The sequence below is a fragment of the Anastrepha ludens genome, chromosome 5 (genome assembly GCF_028408465.1).
Source record: "Anastrepha ludens isolate Willacy chromosome 5, idAnaLude1.1, whole genome shotgun sequence".
Classification (NCBI taxonomy): Eukaryota; Metazoa; Arthropoda; class Insecta; order Diptera; family Tephritidae; genus Anastrepha; species Anastrepha ludens.
Genome location: NC_071501.1, coordinates 43,864,080 through 43,885,427, shown reverse-complemented (window position 1 = coordinate 43,885,427; position 21,348 = coordinate 43,864,080).

Below are 21,348 nucleotides of genomic sequence, written 5' to 3'. Positions count from 1 at the left end.
GACACGTGTAACACTGGCACAATTACGTTCTGGATATTGTAGTAGGTTAAGTAGGTCCTACTTATCCAGATTCGACCCCGACATACCAAACATATGTCCGACATGTGAAGGCCCCCCGCACGATACTAACCACCTCTTCACATGCCGTCTAAAACCGACTCGTTTAACATCCCTCTCCCTGTGGACCCAACCCGTCGAAACAGCATGTTTCTTGGGCCTACCTATAGATGAGCTAGACGAACAAGACCGCTGATATGCCCTACACTAGCGGGGCTTCTATTACTGTTAACAAATAAAAAAAAAAGAGAGGATGTGAAACGTTGTAGAACCTTATTTCATTAATTTTACGATCACAATTGCTGACGCGTGAGCTGGTGCGTTGTCGTGATGGAAGAGTACTTTTTTGAAAATCACTCGACTTCCTCGATTCAAACGAATGTCAAACACAAATAAAAATACCGATCTGGCTGAAACTTGGTGTGGGTTTCTCCAACCCAACCTCGTTACGCATCAGTGGGGGCATATCTTATAAAGGGTTATCTAATAAGAGATGTTATTTTGATATTCAAAGAAAAATGTTATTTTCTAATATAAATGATTGGATGTTTATTTCATTATAAAGAGGAAGGTATGCCGTTAATAAAGGAAAATAACATGGAGCAAATTATCACCACGACCACGCTTACAGGACAATATACTTCTCGTGAAATTTTCCATAACCGAATTGCAAAATGCCCTATGTCCTCGATAACCTCACGAATTCCATCTTTGAGGTCTGGAATCGACCCTGGGCTGTTGACGTAGACCTTCTCTTTCACGTGGCCCCAAAAAAAAAGTCACAAGGTGTTAAATCACAAGATCTCGGTGGCCAATTGTGATCGCCTCTTCGAAAGATAACACGGTCCGAAAGCTTTTCCCGTAAAAGATCAATGGTTTCGTTGCTTGTGTGGCACGTAGCGCCATCTTGTTGCAAATAAACGTTGTCCAGATCAATACCATCCAATTCGGGCCATAAAAAATCGTAAATCATCTCTCGATACCGCAATCCATTCACCTGTAACACCTGTTATTGGAAAACTCTTCACTTTGCACGCACTTTTCAAACGACTCTAGTACTTTACTACATACTTTACTTTAAAATGCTGTAGCTTGGATAATTTTTAACGAAATTTAATGAGCGGAATGTTATTTTGATTAAGTAATTAAGTTTCTTTCCAGTTTTTTCCCTAAAAAATTTTTTGTTTAATTTTGTAAATATTTTCTGATTAAAATTTATAAAGGGGGATCAATTTATATAGCGAATTTTAAATTGAAATAAAATAACGAAAATTCAAATTGATTGGTCAATCTTGATTATTTCTGTGTAGAACCATTCTTGATAAATATTTTTTAAGGATAATTCCTTTCAAATGATGATCGCAACTGCGCCATAATTCGACCATCCGTAAACACCAATTTGAATTGCTCGCTGGAGGGCTTTGGTTAATAACTGTTGCTTTCCAATACCTCAATTGAAGCTGGTTTATCCCAAAAGCACTTAGACTTTACATACTCCCACAAATAAAAGTCCAAGAGTGTGATATCACACGATCTTGGTGGCCAGTCCACTGGTCCGAGGCGAGAGATAGATTGCTCACCGAAGCGACGACGCGGTGAATTCATTATTACATGGGCTGTATGGCAAGTAGCGCCGTTTTGTTGGAACCAAATATTGCGGAGATCACAGGCTTCAATTTCCGTCGTTTATCATAGCGCAAAAGCGTTCGCCATTCACTGTTACTTTGACGTTTGAAGAAACATGAGCCGATAATTCCTCTAGCTCATAGGCCGTACCAAAAGGTTGCTTTCAAAGGATGTAATGGCTGTTCTTGAATGGCTTCGGGTTGCTCTTTAGCTCAAATATCGCAATTTGCTTATTGTGCGTTCGGTAGGATGGTTATGTACACCATAAGTTGGTCTGAGCGTGCGATGTAAACTTTTCACAGAGGGTCGATTTTCGTAATACAGTTGAACGATTTGTAAACGTTGTTGAGACGCAAGTCTTTCCATGATGAAATGCCAATGAATACTGAAGAAATTAAGTATTTAGTTTGACAGTAGTCGGTATCCCCCTAACAGTTGTTAAAGGGCAACTGCACAAATTATTTCTCAGGAAAGCGCAGAAAAGATGGAGCTCCATTTCTTCGTGTGCTATTTCGAAAACCCTTTGGCCCCAGTACAATATACGAAGGACTCAAAAAGCCCTTTGGACTTCTCGCCATTCAATTTCCAAACTTGTAGCTGTGTTTACCGGTCACTGGACGATCGGCACACACGCGGAAAAGCTAGGGTTACCATCTAACCCCCATTGCAGAAACTGTGGTGACCTTTCAGAGAAGGAGACAGTTGAGTACTTTCTCTGTAAATGTCCGTGTTTGGCAGATAGACGATTAAGATCACAGGATGCTCGTTTCTTCGACAGCCGGGGGCAGTACGCCAACCTAAATTCCATCAATCTTCTCCATTATATCAACAGCTCTGGCTGGTTGTAGATATCTGCCTTTTGGAGGTCTCATAATGGTATCAAAACAGTGCTTTAGTGCTACTTGAGGAGTGCCAGTTCGGCACTTCAACCATTTCACCTACCTACCTACCTACCTTGACAGTAGTCACACGTGATCTGTCAAAGAAAAAGCTATAATGGAAAAATTACCTCCAATCTTATCTGATCTGGAGATGTGAGCGTTGATGTTGTTCTATGTATCTTGAGTACTCTATGTATAATGCTCCATCTTAAAGGCAACACGGTTTTATTGAATATGATTTGTATTTCCTTAGCTGAGCTTGCCCTCAGAACTTGGCCTTTGATGAGGAACAATTACTACAAAACTGTTATTTTAACTCTTAAAGATGTAATGCCCGAACACAGCAGTCGAAATGCTATCCAATTTACAGTGCACGAACACATTCGACTGCAGCACTCGCCACTTGTGAATTTATAAAAAAATTAAGCTTATAAATATACACACATATGTTTGTAGTTATATGTTCACTCTCAACTTTTAATATATACTTATAAACACGACTCGTATGTACTTGAATCCCCTGACTTCCGAAGCTTCTTACAGTAGTTATTTGATTAGCATTTTTTCCTCTTCATTACATTTTCTTGTCGCATTCGATTTCACGAACAATTGCAATTTTCATTTAATTTTTACTAATAAATAAATTAATGCTAAAGTTCTATGTGGTGAGCTTGGCGCGTACAAACTGATTGGCAGCGAATTCGTAACCGCTTAGTCGTAGCCAACTCTGCGGGTGCCCGCTTGACTAATTCGTTCAGATATCCGTCTATGCAGGTATATACATATGTATGTATGCACATGCATACATGTGGTCTATGTGCAACAGTGGGGGTCATGGAAATTATCTAAGGTTAGTGTAGTCTCAGTTGGGAATCACACCGATGGTTCATGGCATTTGCGCCGAGACTTGCAGGTGAGGCGGCCGAAGTGTATGAAAACATTATGTAACCAACTACGCCGACATGCTAGGCATGCATATGAGCTTATATAAAACTACATACTTATATATATATACCTATGTACGACTACCGATACACAAAAGACTTTAATTATCACAAACAAAATTTTAATTAAACCGCATCATAACCAAATGAAAGAGTTTGTGTGAAAACTAAATCCATTGCCAGCTTTGCAAACTAACACATTTGTGCATACCCCGCGATTTATGTTGTTGTGGGTTTTACAATGCACGAGTAATTCTTCAAGGAATCGACGCTGTTGGAAGCGATGGAAAGCGCTATCGGGAGATGATTAACAATTTTTTATGGCCGGAATTGGATGGTATTGATCTGGACAACGTTTATTTGCAACAAGATGGCGCTACGTGCCACACAAGCAACGAAACTAGTGATCTTTTACGGAAAAAGTTTCCGGACCGTGTTATCTTTCGAAGAGGCGATCACAATTGGCCACCGAGATCTTGTGATTTAACACCTTGTGACTTTTTTCTTGTCCAACTGGCGCCGGTTAGCACGAGAAAGAAACGACTGGCGCGCTTTGCTAAACTCGGCCAAAATCGCGTAAGCGGTTATAGCGCCAATTAAGAAGAAGAAGAAGAGACTTTTTTCTTTGGGGCCACGTGAAAGAGAAGGTATTCGCCAATAGCCCAGAGTTGATTCAAGACTCAAAGATGGAAGGCTATCGTGAGGCTATCGAGGACATAGGGCAGCCACTTTGCAATTCGGTTATGAAAAATTTCATGAAAAGGATATTGTCCTTGGTGTGGTCGTGGTGGCCATTTGCCTGATGTTATTTTCCACTATTAACGGCATACCTTCCTCTTTATAATGAAATAAACATCCGATCATTTATATTAAAAAATAGCATTTTTCTTTGAATATCAAAATATCACCTCTTATTGGAAAATCCTTTACTTAGTCCTGCCATAAGTTCTGTTACAAGTTAAATTCGTTATGAATTTGAAATTATAAACTATTTTAAAGAAGTTAGTTTTATTTAATCATGAAGTAATCATTTAATCAATATTAACAAAAATTTTGTTAATTGGTGTGATCTAAATTAAATTACGCAGTTTATTTAAAAAATCGAATGTAGTTAATATATATTATTTAAAAATAAGAAAACTTTATTTAAAAAACTGAAAACCCTTTTTCGTGTTACTTTTTCTCTACCCACTTAGACTTATGACACTAAGTGTATAGACATGGGACATAGCGTCCCTTCGAACCAGACACAACTTATAACTTTTCGTAATTAGGACTGACAAAATAAACTTATTCCTTATTTGCCAGAAACACAATAAGTCATGTGCTACTGAGAAAGCATTTCAAACGTAGTAATATGCATTTTGACGCCCTTTGATTCCACCAAGGGGATCAAATATTTTTTCCCGATTGTCGATTAACCAATTTTATTTTTGAATAACTTTTTTACTAAACAAAAAAATGGCTTTGAGTGCTGGCAATCTTTACTTTGACCTATACGGGCTCCATTGTTTGTCTGCAGCTGTTTAGCTCACAAGTGTCAAATATGATTGACGTGCGATGACATTTGCAAAAATCAGATACCTTTCGATAGGGTGATTACTTTTGCGCCCATTTGTATGTGTGAATAACAACCGCCATCGCCGAGTGGGCCACCATTCAATAGAGCCCGGACCCTATGGGCATGAAACATGGAATGAAGAAAAAGGTTTTTTTCTAAAAATGATCATCTCCCGACGAACAATGGTAAACCTCCGAGTACAATTCAGCCATAAAAGATATTCTTATAAAAAACTATCTGGCTTTCGTAGAAGTCATAAAACTGTAGGTCCCCCCATTTGCAGAGCAACATCAAGAAGCAAAGGATGTACGTGCAATTTATATATGAGTATATTATTATATTAAATCGGTATTAGAATTTTTAGAAATATCTGAATCCAACGCTACCTAGCGATTAAGTTTTTGGCCAAGACATTTCATGTCGCCTAGGTATTATACCAATATTTTGAATACGTAGTCAAGTCGCATATGCGCGCGACGTTTACGTGATGCCGCAAGTGAAGATTTCATTCGTTCATTGGAGCAAAGAATCCAGACAAGAAGTTCAGTTGCAAACAACCTACGACCGAGGCCCAAGAACCGAGAGGGACATCGAGGACAAATGAAAAAATGAGTGATGAAGCCCTACGTTTTGGAGTGATGAAGCTTATTGTCATTTAAATGGAAGTTTAAATAAACAAAATTTCCGTTGTTGGCCATCTGAAGGATAGAACCCAGTATTCAAATATCAACAGCCACTTCACAGTTCGAAGTAATGGAATAATTGGATCAAATTTTTTTTTAAATCGTTGGGGGCAAGCAATTTCTGTGAGCGACGTACCTTATCGACGCATGCTGAACGATTATTTTCTGCCAATAATCAAAGAACATCCTTCCTTCAGTACACACACGTGGTTTCAGCAAGATGGCGCCACGCCGCACACAGCCTGAGAGATCATGACGATATGGCGTGATTTCTTCCTTAACAAACTGATAAGCCGTTTCAGTGACATATTCTCGTCCGATCTTACGCCTATGGACTTTTTTCTGTGAGGGTACCTCAAAAGTAAAGTCTATGAAACAAACCTAGTGACTCTCAGCACTAAAAAAAAAAATATCGTTCGCGAGTTAAATGGCATACCGTCATCACTTTTCCAGCAAGTACCATAGAGTACCGAAGTCAGATTCCAAGATTGAAGCCGACGTAACGGTCACCATTTAGAGAAATAATTTTTAAAACAGTAATTCCGCACTTGTTCTCATTGAAATAGTTATTGAAGTAAACTTTTATCATTAGTAATAATTTTTAATTTAGCTCTTAATTCCTAATTCTGACACTCGACTCCCTGTATATATATATTAAGGCAGAGCCAAAATATATGGATATATATACATATTTATGTATATATATATTATATTTTTTTTGTGATGAGTCAAATAATGTTTTATGCTTATTTCTGGTATATTGGTAAAGCCAACTTTCCACAGGTCTGCCAAAAGCGATTTTGAAGAAAAATCACTCCACCCTAATGCATGTACATATATATTTATATATATACAATAATTTATTGCTTAGATTATTACGATTTCACTTCTATTCATTCGTTCATGATCATTTCGTATATACTTGTAGGTATGTTTATGTGCTTTAGTTAATCATTTAGTCAGGGCAAATATTTTGACGTTAAGTCGAAACAAATTCCGCAGAAATTCTTCAATCATCTCAACTCGAAATCACGAATGAAAATCGTTAATTAAAATACTGCAGTAAAGTGATTGAGAAGAATTTGTAGAAGAATTGGAAGTTTATTAAAACTTATTTAACCTTTCGCAGTTCAGTTCAAATCGATTCGTCAGAGCTAAGTTCAATGTTTTTCTATAAAAAGAAGCAAACGAGGTGCATAAACATATTTAATATGCAAGATGCATATATATATATGCATGTATATTTAATTATATTATATTTGTGTGTATACCCGTGCATATGACTCAATACTACAATGATTTTTGTATCTAACAGCCAACAACTGTGCCAACCTACAGGCCATCAAAATTAATTCGTACGTATGTGTGTGCGTGCTGATAAACTTGTAGCTGTGACTTGGTACTGTATGAACCCATTAACTTTTCCGCATTTTACAGATACTCACACATAAATACATACATATGTGTGTGTATATGAACACATTCACTAACTCACACACACACATTCAATTGTAAATATTTGCTCGTAAAATCTGTCCGCCTAAATGATTTCCTCGTAACGCCGGAAGGTTTGCGTTAACAGCATTTGAAATGAGCACCAAAATAGCCCAAGCAGTAAAGCAACAATAATACGCGTATGCATCAGTCATTTGTAACTATAGTAGTTGAGGTTTGCGAGCACGTTCACACTGTTGATTCGTCCGTGCTCGGCTTGCTTCGCTAGCTATGGTGGTTAGCAGCGATGTGTTTTCGTAACCCTTGGTGCTTGGCACATGACACTTAAATAGTTCTACCAAATTAAGTAAGTATTGTATAAGGCTCTTGGTTATCCAATTAAAAATTGAAACAAAAAAATGCTATACGCCTCGTTTGCCTCAGAATCGCATAGAAGCATTTGATTACTGCTGCCTCTGCCGGCTATGGCGTTGTTGTGATTACTGCGGTGTCACTGCACAGAATTGTGCGGTCAAATCAAGAGAAGTGGTCAACCTTCAAACATGAAATGATAAGCACCAACTACTACCACCACGGCTACTGCTGTCGTTGCTGTGTCGATGTTGTTGCCCGTAGCTACTGCCTATACCAACTCAAACTGCTGCTGTCATTGTGTATCCAATTTTTTGTTTTTTCTCCTATCTTTTTGTTGTCATTGTTCGTATTTGACTCGCATTGACTTCAGCTTATAGTACTACTGCCGTAGTTGTTGTTGTGTTCTATACACGCCTGCAAACAACATTGGAATGTTTACTATTAAACATTTCATGTTTACATGCGTCCAAACAACAGGCATGTCATGCGTCTACGCCGCCACCCACAGCTGGACACCCCTTCTGGCATATCACGGAGACAAAAATTGAAAGCCCAGTAATAAAATTGTGAATTTGCAGTGCATATGTACGAGCATATGTCTGTACATATCTACATATACATATATAGATTTTTTTTCTGCATTTGTGAAACTATAGCTCCTGTTGTCGCATTCTGCACAGCAATTTTAACGATATTTTGACAATTTATAAGTGTCATTCTCAGCGTGCATATTCACGAGCCACACGCACATACCTACAAATGTGCACTATGAGTGCATGAATGTATCTTTGGAATGGCTGGGAAATTTTTTGGGGCATCAATATATGTGCGTTTCGGAAATCCGCTATTTCGAGCAAATATTACACATAACCACTCTCCAGCTATCTTCTCCATCAGGAGTACGAATACATACATATACATATATAGATAAATATATACACACATCATTTTTTTTATTATTTAAATGACCGTCTCCAATAGTTTTTCCAATGCATCCTTATGATTTCCCGCAAATGAAGGTCACTACATTTTTATGAACAGTTTTTTCTTGTAGAATTGCATTTGGAGATTTTCAAAGTTTGGTCTGCCGCAATTCGGTGTCTGACTTTTTTTTTTGATTTTCATTAACATTTTTTTATTCACTGATAAATGTCTTGAGTAATATTTATTGAAAAATTTATATAGCCATATTACTCGTTGATATCGGTCAATCTCAGTTGAGCGATTATAATTAAGAAGTTGAAGATATTCAAATTTATTTTCATCACTAGTCTGAACACACTTTATGTGACTACGATGACAATATAATATAATTTGATATGACAAGATCTTCTTCTTTAACCTAGCCTTATCCTATTTCGGGTCGGCTCTCCTGGTGCGAAATCTTCAGATCACGCGGTCCTGAGTCGTCCCTTCGCTGACTTTTCTGCATCTCATCATTCAATGGTGTTTTTCAAGGTTTTTGCTGGTCTGCCTGGCCCTCTTTTCGCTACCTTCATCTGCAACACTTGCCTCACTGCGTGAATCGCTGGTGTTCCCATTACTTGATCGTACCAGCGTAGTAGGATTTCTTGGAGCTTAGCGCTGATGGGAGGTTTTCTTTAAATGACAAGATCAATATATGATTTTCACCAAATCGTGATTTTCGCAATCAAAATCAGGAAAAAAATACACTTCAACTAAGAATCATGATTATCATTAAAGCTTTCAAACTATCGATAGATGCTGTATAGATTATCGATATCTCCGGGCCACAGTCAAGGCAAAAGTAAATTCTTAATTTTTTTTTTACTTTCACACATTTCACAATTTCCCAAACTAAATGCATGGCCTTCTTATTTGGTTACACTTCGAGTTTCGTACCCTGTATATTAGCAAACATTAGTATTATTTTAAGATTTCAAACTCTTAAAACAACCGATATAGTAAATTTGTGTATTGTATTTATGGCCAATCAAATTTCATTTAAATTTGTTTAAGAAAAATTAGTGCATCAACGGATTTAGGCTTAAAGATTTACCGCCAGCCATTTGTCCATCCTGCTGAAAATCCGTTCAGACTCAACTGAAGACGGAGGTACATATAAAAGGCAGCGGCTCTAATTAGCTCCGCGTCTCCTTGAGTAAAACATTTAAACATGTAAGAAATAAGATATTTTATAAGTATATTCACATTACAATTTTATATAGAATCTATTTAGCTCCATTCAAAATTAAAGTCAATCGTAAAGAAAAAACTAGCAAATCTGGAGCAATAATATCGATGGTCACAAAACGATCGATATACCCATCATAAAACAGCAGCCACTATCGATGCATTCAACGATAGGTTGACAACTTTAATTAACATATTCATCCGCAGTAAACAATATTCACTTCGCATTCTTACGAGTATAAGCCTGAGGATGGATTTTTTTAAGCAGTATTTCATTTGCCCAAGCGACTCATTAAGTTAATATACAAATCTTTCAAATTTGTCTTCCCCGCCTTAAATATTAGCAAGCATTTAATGGTGGGAACTTACTCATGGGCTTAAATCGCAAAATTAATACTTAATTGTTGATGAATTTCATGTCACTCTTCGTAGTGGGTTTATTGTGTGCATACATCAAAATTAATTATCCAAATTTCTTTTTGAATAACGCTTTAACCAATTAACTTTAAATAAGAAAACGATTTTGAGTGGTAGAAATCATTATTTTGTTCTTATGCGCCCCATCGGGTGTCTAAGTTGTTTCATAAACTCAACCAGCTTCTCTATCGCTGGAGCTAGTGCTAGCTAAAGCGTTGAGCGCTAATCTTTGTTACACCCATTTCTGGCTGCGATAATACCAGAAATAATTAAGCAAATGTATGATGTTGTTTGTGAAGATACTACTTACATATATAATATAAGCATCTGAAATGAACAAATATTCTTTTTTATTATTTTACATGAAAAACTTCTTCGAAGAGTAAATGCCGCATTCATTAACAATTCAACGAAAAGATCTGAGTGTTTTGCAAAGCCTCCGGAAAATCATTACATAGATGGTATACAATTTTTGGAGTATCATTGGCAAAAGTATATTGAAGTTGTGGGATGTTATTTTGAATAAATAATTTCATTTAAAAATTCACATTCTTTTTTGTTTTGATATTTTTTAAAAGAGGATAACTCAATACTCGTTCGAATCTTAGTTCATTGCTCAACTGCTCAATTTCAGAAAATATCAATTGTATAGTTTAGCTCTATATATAAAGAGGGCATATAATAAACGAAAATCCACGGCAGGCGCCTTTGATAACACAGATAATCGCTCTATAGAAAGAGCTCATCTTAGTAGGAAAATCGATACAACGACTGTAGTTTGGGTGAAAACGACGCTTGACATCAGAATAATTAACTCAACTCTGGGTCTTAAAACTGTCTCAATCAAGGCAATGATAGGCTGTTCACGTAGATCTGTGGGGTCTAGTCATTGATGATCTACTAGTAGAACTATAGGAGACGGGCTTTGATGCTATTGGATATGCTGACGATTAAGCAGCCATTGTGTCAGGCAAATTTGAAGATACAACTTCCAACATCATAAACCAAGCACTGATATTCGTATCAGAGTGGTATTGTGCTGAAGGATAATCTATTACTCCCAACAAGACAATCATTCTTCCTTTCACAAACAAATTAAAGTTGGCCTTGGCACAATAATTGTAGAAGGAACTATTATAAAACATTCCAACGAAGTAAAATATCCAAGTGTTATCTTACATAAACATCTATATTGGAACTCTAACCTGAAAACGGGGATAGAAAAAGCCACTAGAGCCGTGTGGGTATGTAAAAGTTTTTATTGTAGACGTAGCGTCTAGACTCCAAAATTATTTTAATTATTTACAGATGTACACCCAGATGATTAGATTACTTGAAAAGGACCTTCCTGACTTTAATCATACAAGTATCATAACGGAGGTACCGTTATAAGTGATTCCAAAATGCGTTCTTAACCATATGTTTAAAATCGTAATCTTAGACCACGATGAATGGGAAGTAGAAGGACTTTGGATCGATCTCAGATCCCTTGGGACTGTGGAATCGAAGCTGTTGTACGAATGCCTTAGCAACCTAAATCAACTTAGTGCAAGAAATGTAATTGTTCATACTTTGCTGAGTTTCGGGTCACTCTAGAATAAAAGGTAATAAAATTGCTGATGATGCTCGCTAGGACAGGGTCGGTAGGGTTTCAACGGTCCAGATCCATAGTGTGGTACCAACTGGGCAGAGGCTAAAGCAGGGAAAATAGAAAAGAATTACCCGTTGGGAAGTCACACAAGAACTCCGTGAAACCAAAAGGTTTATAAGAGTTTTTACCTACAATTGGGAGCTTCATAACATGCGTTCAGTAGACATCAGGAAAATAGTAGGTTTTCTAACAGGTCGCTATTACTTAAATTACCATTTCTGAAAAATTCACATTTGGAATGAGACAGAGTGTCGGCTGATATTGCTTTGGCAATAGTGGCAAAATAGCTTCACCAAATTACCCAATCTATTGTAATGTATTCCGCACCTGTGTGGGGACAAGCGTTAAAATACGAAACATATGGGAAGATTAAAAAATCTCTGTTCGACTGAGCGATATTAGAGATTCAAGCGCTTTTCACACTGTATCACATGAAGCTATCGGAATAATGCACCAGGTATAATGGCTCTGGAAAGTAAGAGAATATATGACAAAAGCCTTGGCAGGTCGTTAATAGCTGAGGAGCGCAAAGAAAAAAGATACGAGAGTCTATCTAAATGGCAAAGACGTTGGGATATAACAACTAAAGGGAGATGGACACATCGACTCATTAGAAATGTGCAGGCATTGGTCAATAGATATCATGGTAATGTCGACTTTTATATGACGCAGTTCCTCACAGGACATTGTTGCTTCAGAGAATATCTCCACAAGTATGGCCATGATAATGGAGTTATACTATGATTATTTTGTAGCTGAAGTTCTGTAGTATAATAGTCTGCACTTTTTCCTGCGATATAGTAACTTACAGTTGTGCCGTAGGACCATTTTCTCGATTGATTTAACATAACGGACGTTGAGCTTAGTGCTCAAACCGCCTACTTAAAGGTTGTACCGGAGAGATTAGTAGTTTGACGATAGGAGGTTTAGTTGGGGTTAAAGTCCCACACTGACGGTGGCTAGGCTTTCGATGCTTCTTCCTCGTAAAAAAAACAAAAGAGTGTAGGCTCCTGCGGTTGATGAAACCGCATATCTTGTGCAATTGTATTGTATTGGCAAGGCAAGACTGCACATCGGTAGTTCTAGTCAATACGAGGTGTGTTCAAAAAGTATCGCGAATTTTGTGTTTTTTTTTTTAATTATTTATTTATTCATCAATATCTATTTTGTCTCCGAAGCACTTCAAAAAATCACTTTTTTTATCTTGTTCAGCTCCTCCTTCGATGCCGTCTTTATCTCATCAATCGTAGCGTCGTCCTTTCATGGGCCTCCTCAGTTCAGGGAACAAGAAAAAGTCACAGGGGGCCAGATCTGAGGAATACGGTGGCTATGGCATTATTAGTGTGTTGTTTTTAGCCAAAAAGTCGCGCACAAGCAACGATGTATGAGCAGGGGCGTTATCGCGATGCAAAAGCAAATTTTTGTTCTTCCACAAAGCCGGGCGTTTCTGGCGGATTGCTTGGCGCAAATTACGCATAACTTGCAGGTAATATTCCTTATTGACCGTGTTACCCTGTAGCAAGAACTTGTGATGCACAATTCCCCTGCAATCGAAGAAAACGGTAAGCAAAACTTTTACATTCGACCACGATTCGTCACCAGTTATGACCCTCTGGAGCAAATTTGGGTCGTCGCGGACAGAGTCCAACATCTCATTAGCAATGTTCATGTGATGCTGCTTTTGGTCGAAATTGAGCAGTTTTGGTATGAATTTTGCGACGAAAATCGAAATTCGAATACACGTAACTTGCTAAAATTCAAAATGTGTGATACTTTCTGAACACACCTCGTGTGACTATTATTATTTCTACAACATGTAATAGGACACAAAAGATCTTTTAAGTGTCGGCCAACTAAATTATTATTAATTATAATTATGTATAAATAATTTGTAGAACTTAAAAAAAGTGCTGAAAAAAGAGCCAAAATAATCAAAAGAATTACTCGAAATAGCTTAATATACTGGAGCTTATTCTAGAAAATTTTCGAGTAATGGACATCGACCAGGTGTGCGAGTACTTGCTGCTTATTTTCCTGTTCTGTTCGAAAATGTGGGAGCAAAATGGAAAGCTCTACTTTTTAACAATAATAACTAATAATATTGTGGCGCTTATATTCTTACAAATTTTCCTTTTAGGTTTAATTTTCTCTCTAATTTTGTGAGGCGGCCGCCGTAGCCGAATGGGTTGGTGCGTGACTACCATGCGGAATTCACAGAGAGAACTTCGGTTCGAATCTCGGTGAAACACCAAAATTAAGAAAAACAATTTGCTAATAGCGGTCGTCCCTCGGCAAGCAATGGCAAACCACTGAGTGTATTTCTGCCATGGAAAAGCTCCTCATAAAAATAACTGCCGTTCGGAGTCAGCTTGAAACTATAGGTCCCTCCATTTGTGGAACAACATCAAGACGCACACTACAAATAGGAGGAGGAGCTCGGCCAAACACCCAAAAAGGATGTACGCGCCAATTATATATATATATATAATTTTGTGAGCTTTGCTCATTTTTTCTACGAACTAAGATCCATACAGTTTGATGCTGCTGCTTTCGATCAGCAGTTGTTTTTGAAAGGGAAGCTTTTTCGTGTTGAAAATGAACTCCAAGGCTTACCATTGCCCACCGAGAATCAGTCGCCTTAAGAAAATTTATTTTTATAATTCTCGTTCTTCTCGTGTTCAATATGGATGCCCTTGATGGATAAGCCATCCATAAGAATAATTGCCTGTGGCGGCCGCATTTGGATTTGGCTATACTATTTGTTTGGAATTATCGAAAAATTTAAATATATTTATAATTACAATTATTGTAGTAAATCTATATACATATACAGTCGAACTTCCATATAGTGAATTCGCACGGGACCTGAAAATCACTTCACTATATAGAAACTTCATTATAAAGAAACATTGATTTTTTATGTAATTTTATTTAAAATAATCAGTGAGTTTGGTTTGAGTTACAGTCTTCCATTTTTCATTTTCAATAAAAGCTTCCAAATCATGTAGAGAGTTGAAAACATTAATCGGCACGTCACTCCTCATTTCCACAAAGGTTCTAATTACGCTAATGGATGAAGTAGCTTGTATCAACGTAGGTAATGCCTCCTCAGTTTCTGCCAATTCTTCAACGGTCAAATCGTGTGCATCGTTATCTGAAATAATATTTACATATTAAATTTTTGTTTGACTATAAAAAGATAAATGCTTACCAGGATCAGCTGGAACTCCGCGACTTTCAAAAATGCTGTTGAGAATATCTTCTTCGGGTGGGTTGTCCGAAGTCTGCACACCATTATCAACATTTACGTAGTCATCAAACGATGCTTCGATATTTGCTACTTTTTTAAATGAAGACTGTAAAGCAGCCAAATCCGATATTGAAAGAAGGTCCTCTTCATCCCAATGCTCAAATGGAATCTGCATAGCATCTTTTGAAAATCCAGCCTTTTTAAAACAGTTGGCAATTGTTTCTGGTTTAACATAGACATTCCATACATTGCTAAGATTTCGAACTGTTTGCAGCAAGTCTATAGCCATAACAGAATTTCCCTCATCCACTTGAGTCAATATATTCGTTAAAATTTCTTTTTCTGTAATGTTGTTTCATGTTGTAATTAATGCCTTGGTCCATTGGTTGCAGTAACGAAGTCATGTTGGGAGGAAATTAAGCGAGATGAATGTTTCTCAACTTGTCTCTTACATCTTTAGGGTGGGCAGTGCAGTTATCAACAAAAAACAACACCTTTCTGTTTTGATCACAAAATTTTTTGTCGAGTTTTACAATCCATTTCGTAAAAATCTCACTGGTCATCCATGCTTTTTTGTTAAACTCATAATCGACACCTAAAGATTTTATTCCCTTGAAGCACCTCGGATTTTTGGCCTTTCCGATTACCAGCAATTTTAGCTTTTCTGATCCAGTCATATTGCTTCCCACCAGGACAGTTATTCTCTCCTTGCTTTGCTTCCCACCAAAGCATTTTTCATTTTTGAATGCCAGTGTTTTAGTTGGCAAGCATTTGAAAAACAAAGCAGTCTCGTCGGCATTAAAAATGTCGTTAATGTTGTAATTTTCAATTAATTTCGGTAAGACGTTCGTTACCCATTCATCACGGTTTTCTATGTTGGCGTCAGCACTTTCCCCACATAATGTCTTCTGAATAACGCCATGCCGACTTTTGAACTTGTCTAACCAACCTGTACTTGCCTCAAATTCGTGGTGTCCTAGTGCTTCCGCAAAATCTTTGGCCTTTTGCTTCAATAATGGTCCAGATAAAGGGAGATTCTTACCACGTGCAACGAGTAACCATTTCAGCATGCTTCGTCAATATCCTCAAAATGACAAGGTCGAAGTCTTATGCGTTTGGTATTTACTGCCAAATCCTCCGCATTTTTTAAAATCACTTCCTTATTTTTTAAAATATTTAATAAAGTGCTGGGAAGAACTCCGAATTCATTGGCAATATCTTTTTTTTTCTTTCCTTCATTAACTTTGTTAATCATTAATAACTTTTTTTGAAGCAAAATGCTGCTTCGATGCGTCATTTTAACTTCAATCACTGAATAAAACTGTAATAGCTCAGCTCTTTCTGTTTTAATTTTGGGATTCCCCTCATTACAGTTTGTCCACATCTAACTGTAATTTTTTGCAACAGAAAACTTTTGAAAAAATTCACTATATGGAGACAAAAACTTAGGACGCTTGAATTTCCAGCTGTAAAATTTGTTCATTATATAGAAAACTTCACTATATAGAAATTCATTATAAGGAGACAAAAATACACCGAAAGTAGAACGAAAAAGCAGTGTCTTCGAAACCAGTTCATTATAAGGAGAGCTTCATTATATGGAAGTTCACTGTAGAGAAGTTCGACTGTACTTATACAATAGGAGCGAAAAGTGAATTGAATAAAAATTATATTTTTCTCGGCGTTCCAGCCTTCACCTTAGTCACCTCAAAATCAGAATTATAACCAACCAAAAAAGACCTTTAAGCATAAATAATCTTGTGCAAGAGTATGATTTAACCTTTTCACTTCACACTTGTGTGCATGGCCAATTTACCGTATGTACTTACGCGCACACATTGGCATGACACGCACACAAACACGGTGAATCTACTTAGAGGGCATTGCTAATTAAAATATTAACACTCTGTTACCGGAGGCGATTTATAGACGCCACTGGGGCAAATCCATCATGTCAAAACCACAAACGTGCTTATATATACATACAAACATATATACATATGTGTACACACTCATATATATGTACACATATAGGTATGTGTAAATATAAGCTCCTAAGTTTTTTACACATAAAATTTAAACCCAGCTACTTAGCGAATGTGCTGACGGTCGGTAGGTCGATAAATACTCGTATACAGGTGTGACAATCAATATTTTGGATAATTGGAAAAATATTACCCACATCAAAAAACTGTACATACATGCGCTGAATAGCAACAATTTTTGTATACACGCATGCATGTGAGGTGGTACCAATGCAAGTTTTTTTTTGTTTTGATATACAGGGTGTTTACGGTATTTGAGGGCTCGCATATACTTATATATTGCTATAACTCTTTTTCAGATAAGACATGAAGGACTACAACTTAACTCAAGAAACGAAAAGACATATAGTTATAGTCGCTATAACACATGGGCTGAAATGTCCTAGGCCTAACAAAGAAAACACGTTTTATTTGCTCAAAATTAGCTTTACTCATCAACGTAATTTCCGTCAAGAACAACACAATCATTCCCTCGCCGCTCTAATATTTTAATACCACTTTTGCAAAACGATTTATCTTTTGCCTCAAAATAGGCCTCAGGCAAATGAGTAATAAAGTCCTCGCTCGACGAACAAAACTAACACTCTACAAGGCTTTCATCATGCCTGTCCTAACGTATGGCGCAGAAGCGTGGACGATGACAACTTCCGATGAAGCGACACTTGGAAATTTGAGAGAAAGATTCTGCGCAAGATTTTTGAACCTTTGCACGTTGGCCACGGCGAATATCGCAGGCGATGGAACGAACTTTACGACGACATAGACATAGCGCAACGAATAGAGATCCAGCGGCCACGCTAGCTGGGTCATGTCGTCCGAATGGATACAAACGCTCCGGCTCTGAAAGTATTCGATGCGATACCAGGTGGTGGTAGCAGTAGTAGAGGCAGGTCTCCAACTGGCACCGATTAGCGCGGGCGGAAGTTCTTACCGGCGAGCACTTTTAGGTCTGCGGATAGCCAGTAGTCGCTGGGAGCCTCTGGCAAATGTGGGAGCAATTCGAAGTTCAATTCATGTAGTTTTGCCATTGTGATACGGTGCGTTATCTTGATGAGACAACATTTTTTTCTTTGCCATATGCGAGCGTTTCTTTGCAATTTCGGCCTTCAAACGCTCCAATAACGCTTCACTGTTGATGGTATTTCTCTTCTCAAGATAGTCGATGGATATTACACCACACACATTCCAAAATACCGAGGCCATAACCTTTCCAGCCAATTTTTGTGCTTTCGGGCGCTTTGGACGAGGTTCACCAGTTGCTGTGCACTGAGATGACGATCGTTTTGATTCCGGAGTGAAGTGATGGATGCATGCTTCATCCATTGTCATATATCGATGCAAACATTTCGGTTTCTTACTTTTAAACATAGCCAAACACTACTCATAATCATCAACACGTTCTTGGTTTTGGTGAGCAAACGCGGCACCCACAAAACTTTCTCATAGTCAAACGCTCATGCAATATAAAGCCAACACGTTCTTTGAATATCTTTACGATGTCAACTAACTCACGCAACTTCAGTTTTTGATCATTCAAAACGATTTTGAAGATTTTTTGGATGTTTTCTAGTGTTATCGCCTCATTTGGGCGTCCACTGCGTTGTGCATCATCGGAGTCTCTACGACTACGTTTGAAGTCAGCAAACCATCGTTTTATTGTTGTTTTTGATAGAGCAGAGTCCCCAAAGTCCCCACTTTTCAAGCCATTGCTTTGCTTGAACGGTATTTCTTCACATCAAGAAGCAGTAGAATTAAGATACGAAATCATTTTTGATCCATTGTTTTGGAAATAACAAAAATAACTCACGAACTAATGAATGGAATATATGAAATTTTAACAGTTGTCTTTTTAAGGTTAGTACTAATTGAAAAAGAGGAGAATGTAATAAAACTATTATTCCCATCTATGTGTTACATCCGTCACTTTTCAGCCCATGCGTTATGTGGTAATCGCACCGTTTTAGAAATCCTTACATTTTCTTAAGTGGGTGAGTTCATTCGTTTATAAGGGTGGCCGTGAGCATCAAAAACACATCCGCCGAAACTGTCAAGCGTTTACGAATCCCTAAACGCTTAAATCTCTGCATTGTGCGTCAGTTAGATCAAAACTGGAGTATGCAGCGTTTATTTGGTGGTCTTACACTAAAATTCTGTGCAACCCTTTGAGCGAATCAGATTTTCTGATATTTGCTCTCTGCTCACTAAACTTTTGTCTACGACTACCTTCTTCTTCTCAATATCAACATAACTAAGATATTCCATAGGGTTACTCCACAGGGGGGAAGTATTATCTCTACTTCTTAATAAAGTTTAAGCCCAGGTAAAATAGAACTTATACTTTTTACCACCAGATATAAGGTACCAACCTTTACCCTACCAAATATTAAAAGACAAACCCTCTCACTTCCACCCAGTGCGAAGTACTTAGGGGTAATTTTGGACTCCAAACCTAGTAGGAAATTAAACGTCGAGGATGGGTAAGGTAAGCAGAAATTGCTTTATATGCCTGTAAACGTATGCTTGGAACAAGATGGGGTCTTCAACCTAAGCATACATTATGGTTGTACAACACGGTTTTACGGCTCTAGGGAGAGATTACAACATCAAATTATTCGGCCGAATACAAAATCAGCCTGTGGAATAACGGTCGATGCAATTAGATTATGTCTCTGGGAGGCCCTCAACGCACTGACACACGTTATTCCAATAAACCTACACATTCAGAAGGCGGCAATCATAAGTGCATTTAGGCTAAATGAAGCGGGTCGCTGGAAAGAAAAAACGTATGGTCATGCCATTCTATTATTGCGACAAACTCAGTTAACCTTGGTGAGGACTGGCTACATCGTCCCAACAGCAACACTCAATAGGAATTTTGCCACACTCTTTCCATCTAAGGCAGAATGGAATAAGGGATTCTCTCTAAACAAATTCGCCACTACAATCTATACAGATGGCTCTAAAATGGATTGTGGTGCTGGAGCTGGTATATATTCTCATAGACTTAAAATTGAAAAATCTTTGCGTCTCCCTAATGCCTGCAGTGTCTTCCAGGCGCAAGTACTTGCAATTGGGGAAGCTTATAGGCTACTAATCGCAGATTTCTCGTTTAAGGGCAATATCGCTATTCTTTCAGATAGCCAAGCCAGACCCTGGATTCAGCTCCAACAACCTCAATGGTGGTGGAACAAAGTAGGGATAGCCTTTCCACCTTGAGTGAAAACCATACTGCTACCTTATTCTGGATCCCGGGACATCGGAATATTGAAGATAAAGAAAACGCAGATAGACTGGAAAGAGGGGGATCTGCCATGAATAACGCTCTTGCAGAATCGGTATTCTCACCATTAGGTGCATTCAAGAGTACAATTCTGAAGAGACCAGACGAAATGCAAAATTATCAGGATGTTATGGCTCACCTACAAGCTCAAACAATCGTCAACATTGACAAACATGAAACGACAGGACGCCTAGAGACTAACGGCAGTCATAACTGGCTTTTGGTCTGTCGGAGGACAAGCAGCCAAACTGGGCATCCCTCACAACACTTACTGTCACAGTTGTAAACAACCGGAGAAAAATGAAACAATCTTCTACTTCCTCTGTGAACGCCTTGCCCTATGGAAGGGCAGAATGTTAATCCTGGGCAAACCGCTGTCTGGCTTAGATGTCAACAACCTAATAAGGTTCTTAAGGCTCAAATTCTGGAAGAGAGAGTAAAAATTGTTACAAACGGTTTAGCATCTTATAAAACAAATTCATAAGAATTCAAATTCAAACTACTTTTTTTAAATGTCTTTTTAATCTAACTGTTATTACTACTTAATGAGAAATGAGCTTCCGCTGATAAAATGCCAGTTACGCGGTTTTGCACTTTAAACGGCGATAAGATCTTTTAATTCCGCCAGGTTTTCAACAACCATAACTCAATATACATAAACCGTGAGAGAAAAAAATTATTTTTATAATAGTAATGAACTAAATACAGTTGATCTAAATAGAGTTGAAATTTTATTAGGCGAAGACAAATTAGCAATTTATTTATAATTTGTATAGACTGCAATACTACAAAGAAACTTTCATGTGAGCCACCCGTTATAACAAATATTTCTAGTAGCACTAAAAGAAATAAAATTTTTGCCAATTAACATTTCCTCGAGCACTTACAGTGTGTGCGCAAATACTATATACTCGTACACTAAGGGCGTGCAGCAACAAAGAACACTAACTCTCTTTAAAAAACAATTATCCAAATGACGCGTCATATATA